Genomic DNA, 8,931 nt, shown 5'->3' on the forward strand with positions numbered 1-8,931 from the left:
TATATACAATAATCAAAGCATGTATGACAACTTAGGTTACAAAAGTAAGTGGATTAAGAAACGGACATACGGTATAAAATAAGAAAAAAAAAATTATGGCAAATCGTCTAGAATATTGTAACATAGCTGCAAAATTAGGAATATTTAGAATAAAAGTATTGTTTTAATTTTCTTTTAAAGAGGGAAAGAGACTTGCATGTGCGAACAAATTTCGGAATAGAATTCCAGATTGTTGGGAAGCTGAAACGTATAGCTTTTTGTACATAAGATTTTCCTACTTTCCATAAATGAAACAAATTGCATATACGTGTAGTGTGACAATGTACAACATTATTGATACAAAACATTTTACTGATCTTATTTGGTAATAATTTTTTAAAGTAGAAAAACCCCAATATTGCAACTTGATATTGATAAAGGTGGAAAATATTTAAAGTATTAAGTTTACGGAATAAAGGAGTTGAGGGTGAAAGGTAATGACTGTTGGTGCATATACGAACTGCTCTCTTGTGTAATTTAAAGAGTTTATCTAATTTAGATTTACTGCAATTACCCAAAACAGCAATACAATAAAGAATGTGTGATAATATTAATGAATTGTAAATAGAAAGTAATGCAGGTTTAGGAAGAAAACTTCTTAATTTATACATAATTCCAGTACATTTCGATACTTTAGTAGTTAAATAGTTTATGTGTGAATCCCAATTCAAATTTTCATCAACATGAACCCCTAAAAAACAAACAACCTTAGACTTAGATAATTGGGTTGAATCAATACTTGGAGTAAGATCATTACATATATTGCTTGCATTAGATAATTTGTTATGAAAGTATATAAACGAGGATTTATCAATGTTTACCACCAGTTTGTTGGCTTTAAACCATCGGGATACATGTAGTAATTCAGAATTAATGTTTTCATTTAAATACCTAAAGTCTGGTTGGGTATAAAAAAGTGTAGTATCGTCTGCATACATTATGAAATCAAATTTACTAGATGACATAACAATATCGTTAGCGTAAATGAGAAAAAGCAAGGGACCTAATATCGAACCTTGGGGGACTCCATGTTTAACTAAGCTATAAGAAGATGATTTATTGTTAAAGTGAGTAAATTGATAAAGATTATGTAAATATTTTTTAAACCAGATAAATGGAAGCCCACGTACACCATAATATTGTAATTTGGTTAACAAAATATTGTGATCTACTATATCAAATGCCTTGGAAAGGTCAATGAATATTCCTACCCCAAACTTATTAATGTTCAATGCCGATACCACTTTATCCTGAAGGTCTATTATAGCATGACATGTGGAGTGATTACTTCTAAATCCATATTGACTATCATTTAGTATATTATTAAGTATTAGGATTGAGTACAAACGATTATATATACATTTTTCTAATATTTTTGAGAAGCATGGTAATATTGAAATAGGTCTGTAGTTTTTGCAAATATGTGGATCTTCTTTTTTATAAACTGGTACAATTTTAGCAATCTTTAATTTGTCGGGAACATTACCTGATGATATAGACAGATTAAATATGTGATACAAAGGTTTTACAATAGAATATATGATTTTCTTTACAACATTAATATTAATGCCATCAAATCCACAAGAGTTGCCTTTTTTGAGTGATTTGGTGATTTCTATAATCTCTGATTCAGTAATGGGTTTTAAAAACAGTGAGTTATTGAATGAGTTACTTAGATATAAACTGTACTCATCAGTTACAGCAGTATTCTCAGATGATCTTAAAATATTGGTACAACAATTTACAAAGTAACTATTAAATTCATTTGCAATATACTGTGGGTCATCAATTTTTTTATCATTACATATAATATATTGTGGTAGACTACGTTTGCGTTTACAGAGAAGTTTATTTATGATAGACCAGGTACCTTTGATATCATTTTTATTTTTTGATATTTTTTCGCAGAAATACTTCTTTTTAGCATGACGTAATAAATTATTAGTTATATTTCTTTGCTTTTTATACTTTGTTTCAGTAAAAGTTGATCGATTGTTAAGGAATTTTTTATATAATGTATTTTTCTTTTTGATGTGTCTTAATAATTGAGGAGTAATCCATGGCTTACGTATAAAAGTTTTCTTCTTCTTTTGGAAAATCAAAGGCAAATTTTTATCATACAAAATGTTAAACTTATTCAAAAATATATCATAGGCACTATTTACTTCATTGCAAGAATACACTGATGACCAATCAGTATCATAAAGTTCTTTTTGTAAATTTCTCACACCAGCATCAGTAATTTTACGTCTATATGTGTTATCGGTCCTTTGCTGATTATTTGAAAGCAAGTCAGTTTTATTTAATATAAGAAATACAGGTAAATGATCAGTTATATCAACAGAAAAAATACCACTTTCCACATTTATTGCAAAGGCGTTTAAGAAAATATTATCAATAAGAGATGCTGTATTTAAAGTAATACGGGTGGGTTGATTAATGACAGGATGTAGACCAAAAGAAGAGTTCGTATTTAAAAACGAATTTGTGTTATCTTCTTTTTCTTTCATCATATCAATATTAAAATCCCCTGTCATGATAATGTCTCTCTTATCATTACCAAGTATGCTAAGAGTTTGAGAGTAAAAATTAATGAATGATATAACATCAGTACTTGGCTTTCTATAAAAAAACACCTATGGTCAAATTATCCTTTTCATTTGCTGATGTGGTTTACGGTACACCATGTGGAGTGTTATAGAAGTAGTGGATAGAAGAAGAGAGGAAGTGGATAGGCGAGAAAGTGGAGATTTGAGAATAGAGTATTCTTTCTTGAGAATAGTCCTGAAAAGGACTGTAAACCAGAAGGAATGTTGAGTGAGAACAGCTTGAGTAGTAGAGCTGATGAGGAGATGCTGGCTTGCGTCGGCGAGTAGAGATGATGAGTAGTAGAGAGACTCGACGTTTCGGACAGGTTGACTGTCCGTCTTCCCATCCTTTTCATGTCTAAATAAGTCAATAAATAAGTATTCACATGTTTCTGTATCTGCAGACAGAAAAATGTCATTTCTTACAGAGAAATTTATATTAGTTTCAATGAAAAAACAAACGCCACCACCTCTGCCTGTTATTCTATCAAAGTTTACAAAATCATAACCATCTAAGTGAAATGGAATTAAAGGTGTGCCGGATATCCATGTTTCTGATATGGCTATTACCGAAAACCTATTTTCTAGAGTAGACAAGAAATCTGAAATGCTATCAAAGTTTTTATGAAGACTACGCGCATTGAAATGTATCAGACTGAATTCATTATTATTTTGAAAATGTACATTGAACTCTGACGGTGTATAATAATTAGAAGTATATGCATTTGATAAACAGTTTACATTAAGTTCTGGATCAAGATCAACAAGAGGATTACTCATATATATAAAAATGTGTTTTACTTTGATGTTATCATAGACTCTGAATAAAATACTTAAGAAATATATAAAGAAGAGGATTGCAGCTTTGCATATTGTAATATTGTAACAACTCGTGTATATGTAATAAAAAAAAGACGAAAGTTGGTTCATAAGTCCTTTCATCACATTAAAATCACAAAAATGTAAACTTTGAGAAGTTTGACATATAAAACAATACAATACAAAAATATGATTGAACAGCATAAAATAATAAAATTTTCAATCAATACAAGTAACAATAATGACAACAGTTTTTTAACTCCAAATGAGGAATATATATCACAAAATGTTTTACAAAATGAGAATGGTAAAAGTTCACTTTAACTTTATAAATAAAGAGAAAGTTCCTTCCAGGAGATTTAATAGTTTGTTTTTCTTTCACTTTCTATTATTGTTCTCATAGTTTTCTCAGATCATCTTCATTTCTTATGACCTTTTTCTTATGTTCATTTCCTTTCAGTAGAGCGATTATTCTACCATCATTGCTCCAGGCAGCTTCAACATCGGGATGATTTTTCGTGGAGGTCAGGAGTTTTTGATTCGTAGTTGTAAGATCTTCAACTATCGCTCTTTTCTGTCCTTTCAATTTTCTTCTGTTTGCTATCACTTCTTGTCGTTTTCGATAGGACTTGAATTTCACTATGATTCCGCGTGGTGATTTAAGTGCCGATCCGGTTTCTGAAGCTTGCTCTGGTGGACCAACTCGGTGGCTTCTTTCTATGTCTTCAAGCTTTAGGTCGACCTTGAGGGTATCCTTGACAATCTTCATCACTATATTGTCTGTACTTTCACCTTTCTCTCAGGACATCCAAAAAATCGAAGACAGTTCCGACGTGAATATTGTTCTTGTGCGTTGATGCTGTGGCTGATCCCTTTCATCTTGTCTGTCTGCTCATTTACTCTTTTCTTTAGGCCTTCTATTTCCTTTTCTATGGAGCCTAAATATCAAGTTTGGAAGTCAATATGCAAAACATATTTTCTCCTTGAAAATCGAACTTTCATTAATTTGTGTGATTTACAATTATTGATGGTTAAAAAGTGCTCTGCTGTAAAAATGTCAGTTTTATGGTCTGAATATTAACATTTTCTGCTCGCGCTGCGCGCACGCGAAATTGATTTATCAGGTACCTATTATTCTCATGTATTCCCTAAAGTTTTCAAAATATCCCTGTTCAGGTCTGATTGTCAAAACGTATCAGCTAGCGCTGCCATGCTTGCATTTTGATTTGCGCCTTATGTCTCAACAAACTACTTAAATCCCCTTTTCATGGCAGTTTATAAGAAAATTTCGGCTCCCGATTTGCGCTCGCATTAATGGTTAAAAATATATCAACTGAATACTGAAGCATCCTATTCATGATCATAAAAGTGCTTGAAATGTACATTGTTCAGGCCATAATATCAGATTCCGCGCCCTCATTATGCATTAATAAATAAGGTATCAATTTAATAATTAAATTGTTCCTTTTGTTTAATCTCGCGCTTAGCAAGATGAATAGGAAGATATATAGTCATCATATTCATATGATAACATGTCCTAAGGATGTCTTGGTCCTATGTCCAAAACTCAAAGTAATGATAAAAAATATCAGCTCTTTATCAAGTGCGATTTTATATCCACCTTACAATTTTCCTACAAAGTGTTTGAAATATAAAGCTCAAATTGACCCCCTTTTTCAAATCGGAATATCAAATATTTTAAGCTCGCGCTTCGCGCTCACCTTTCTTTTCATGCTAAAAGATGTATTTAACATGCCTAGATTCTATGTCCAAAACTGAAACAGGCGCGCGCATGTTCATTCAGAAAACTTTCTGCGCGCCCTTGGTTCTCGAATTATTAATGTAAGAAGATCCCCTCTTACTCATCCTTTTCATGATTTACAAAACATGAATAGTGTCCCGTTTTAGGTCTAAAACTAGAATTTTTCCGCTCGAGCTTCGCGCTCGCATCAATTGTTTAGTTATGTAGCTATCTTTTCATGATTACAAAAATTAATTTTCCATTCTTTATGTAGAAATGTCATATTTTTTCTGCTCGCAATTCGCGCTCGCCTTATTTGATTGTTGAAATATGTAATATCTTTATGGCTAACTGCAAGCAGGTAGGCCTACATTCCCGATCATTTCAAAACGTGTATCAAAAATTTCTGCTTGCACTTCGCGTTCGTAATTATTGCAGGCACATCTTTTTATTCAGAATGTTCAAATTTTAGGAAAAATACATACAATAAAAAAAATTTACTCGCTCTTCGCGCTCGCATTATTAAATAAGGACTATGATATTATATATTTGCGTTGATCAGTGGCGTAACTACGGGGGGGGCATGGGGGGCACGTGCCCCCCAAATCGGCTGGCAAAAAAAAAACGGGGAAAGGGAGAAAAAGAGGGAGAAAGGAAGAGAAACGTAGTGGGAAAGAAGAAATTATTAATTTTATATTATATCATAATTATGTTGTATTACTGTATATTACATAAACTTTTTTTGTAATAACTTTATGAAACATGATTTGCTCAGGGCTCATGTCTTTTTTCGGAATACTATAGTCTTCAAGTATATTAGAGAGATGTGACGTTGTCAAATCCAGTCAATATACACCAAATAGGTTTCCTCGCACTTTGAGCTATTATTGTTTTATGTAGTGACATATGCTTCTTTTTCATGACTACTTAAAGTGATCGCCCCATTTTAAGGTCTTAATATAAAACATTTCCTGTCCCCTTTTCTGATCTGAATATCAAAAATTTTCAGTTCGCGCTTCGCGCTCGCATCATTTGGTTAGTGAAATACGTACTATGGTCTTAGTGAATTCCTACAAACAAGCCTTAGAATGTCCCTCGTCAGGTCACTTATATTTTCAGCTCGCACTTTGTGCTCGCAATATTTCATTAGTGAGATGCATATAATAATCATGATTACACTGACTACAAAAAGTGCTTCATGTGTTTAGATGTAATTCTCACCAAATCAGCAAGCGCTTGGCACTCGCATTAGATGACTATGGGGAGATATGTATACTCTTAATGAATTCCTTAAAAAATAGTCCTAAAAAATATAATTTTTCCTTTTCTCAATTTCAAAAATTTGCAGCTCGCGCTTCGCGCTCGCATCATTTGGTTAGTGAAATACGTAAGGTCTTAGTTATACAAGCCTTAGAATGCCACACTTCAGGTCCGAATTTCCTAACTTTCAGCTCGCGTTTCGCACTATTTGATTAGTAAAATGCGTATGTGAATCATGATTACAATGATTGCAAGTGCTTCCTGTGTTTAGATATAATTCTAACAAAATCAGCAAGCGCGCTTGGCACTCGCATTAGATGAATATGGTGAGATATGTAAAAGTCCTTAAAATGTCCCTGTTTGGGGTCAATATATACAAAAATTCAAGCTTGTGCTCGATCGCGCTCGTATTGTTTGTTTTGCTTATAATGTCCCTTTCTAGGTCTAAATGTCAAAAAATTTCAGCTCGCGCTTCGCGCTCGCATGATCAGTGAGATACATATCCGTTTAATGGCACTGTCCTTAAAATATCAGTATACCTGGCAAGTGAGCGCGCTTCGCGCTCTCACTCCTAGGTGACTCAAAATGTTTGACGGTGCCCCCCCCCCATGCCGTGACCCACGGTATGCCACTGACGTTGATTTAAAGAATAAAAATAAGAAGTGACTCTTAGGACTACCCCCTTCAAAGAAACAAACAAAAAATCATCTTCGAGCGGCCGATCGGGGAAAATATGGCTGAAAAAAATTCCGGGCCCCCCTATTGGCGAAGGCTGGATCCGCCCCTGCCCCCTCTATACACACATTCGAATATCTATTTAGCGAGCGGTCAAAGCGAACGAGCCATAAAGAACAACTTTTCTCGTTTTTAATCACATTTCATAATATATTTTTTTTGGTTTTAAATCGCATTTTCAAATAGAAATTTTGAAGTATGTTTTTTTTACTGATTACTTAAAATATATTTTCTTCCCTAAAAAGTGGGGGGATATTTGTACACGCCAACCGCCCACTCCAAAAAGTGAGTGTGTGGGGCGGGGTATATCCCCCGGGATTTACGCCAATGGTTGAGTATTCTGATGTACTGGCCAGCCCTTTCTTTATATAGAATTTTTTTTAACGGATTAAGATGAGCGAGAGCAGCTAAGGAACAATTCAACGAAACGTCGGACCTTCCTCGTTTCTCGCGGGGGGGGGGGGTAGGTACACTCCACTCCCTGCACCCCCCCCCCCCCCGGAACGCGCTTCCCGTGCTCAATACTGAAACCTATACTGAAATCCTACTCGGAAATATTTGGCTCTTGCCCCCCCCCCCTCTGATAACAGGCACATGTTACGCCGCTGCAACGAATCGCCTTAAACCACTCGACCGCGGCAACCAATGAAGGGAAAAAAGTCGGTCTCGCGGACCTTCGGCCTCGCGGGCCTTCGGTCTCGCGGACCCTCGGTCTAGCGGACCCTCGGTCTAGCGGACCCTCGGTCTCGCGGACCTTCGGTCTAGCGGGCTGTCACCACTGTAGGCATTCATGTTCAGACCTATAGTATGCAATTTCCAAAGACTGGTGTGCAATATGAATATGTTAAAAAGCAGTCTATTACGTATGAACCAATACATCGGACGGTTTCACAGACTGGGTTATATATAAAATCTTCCAAGGATATAAGGGTTAACTGTTACTTTCAGAAATGAAAGACTCCTGTTTGCACTTTGGTTGTAATTTGTGATCCCCTCTGGTTAACATTTTTATTGTCTATTTGTCAGTGTTATATGTTGCCTCCAGACTTCAGCTAAAATGGGGTTCCACAGGGACCCTCTAAGACCCTATCCTGTTTCTATCAGAATATATGTTCATTAAATTTGTATGGTTGATAAAACATAAGAATTTCCTGGTTTCAATACCAGTTATAGATGTTTTTGTCAAACATATATTTTACCTTTGAAAACTATCTATTGAATGTCCCATGTTCCCTTTCATTACAACTTGAAATATTATGCAAGGAAGTGTATACTACATGTATTCCTATAATTGGGTATAGTGACTACAATTTAAGAATCAATATATTTCTTTGAGTATCGCGACAGCCAAGCGGGTAAGGTTGCATAGGAATGTCATATATATATATATATATATATATATATATATATATATATTACTGATTTTGACTGGTGAGGCGCTCTATTTGAAGAATCTACATGCTGGAGCTCTGTCAGCATTGAACTATTTGAGATATATGCGAGAATCCAAAATGGCCGCCGGCAGCCATCTTGGATTTTTTTTTGTTTGACCTTTATTTTCTTTGGGGTACATTCTGTTCAACGAGTTCTTTGGGCGGCATCTGGGGCAGATTAAGGGAATACAAACGAAGAAATTGACATAACTTGAAGTTTATGTACCCAAAAGAAAAACAAACGGAATCTACTGGATAAGTTACAATTTAAATGGTGTCTGTTCTAATGGTCAATTCTTAATTGACTAGAGTCACT

Source organism: Lytechinus variegatus, chromosome 8, assembly GCF_018143015.1.
Source record: "Lytechinus variegatus isolate NC3 chromosome 8, Lvar_3.0, whole genome shotgun sequence".
In the NCBI taxonomy this organism is placed as follows: domain Eukaryota; kingdom Metazoa; phylum Echinodermata; class Echinoidea; order Temnopleuroida; family Toxopneustidae; genus Lytechinus; species Lytechinus variegatus.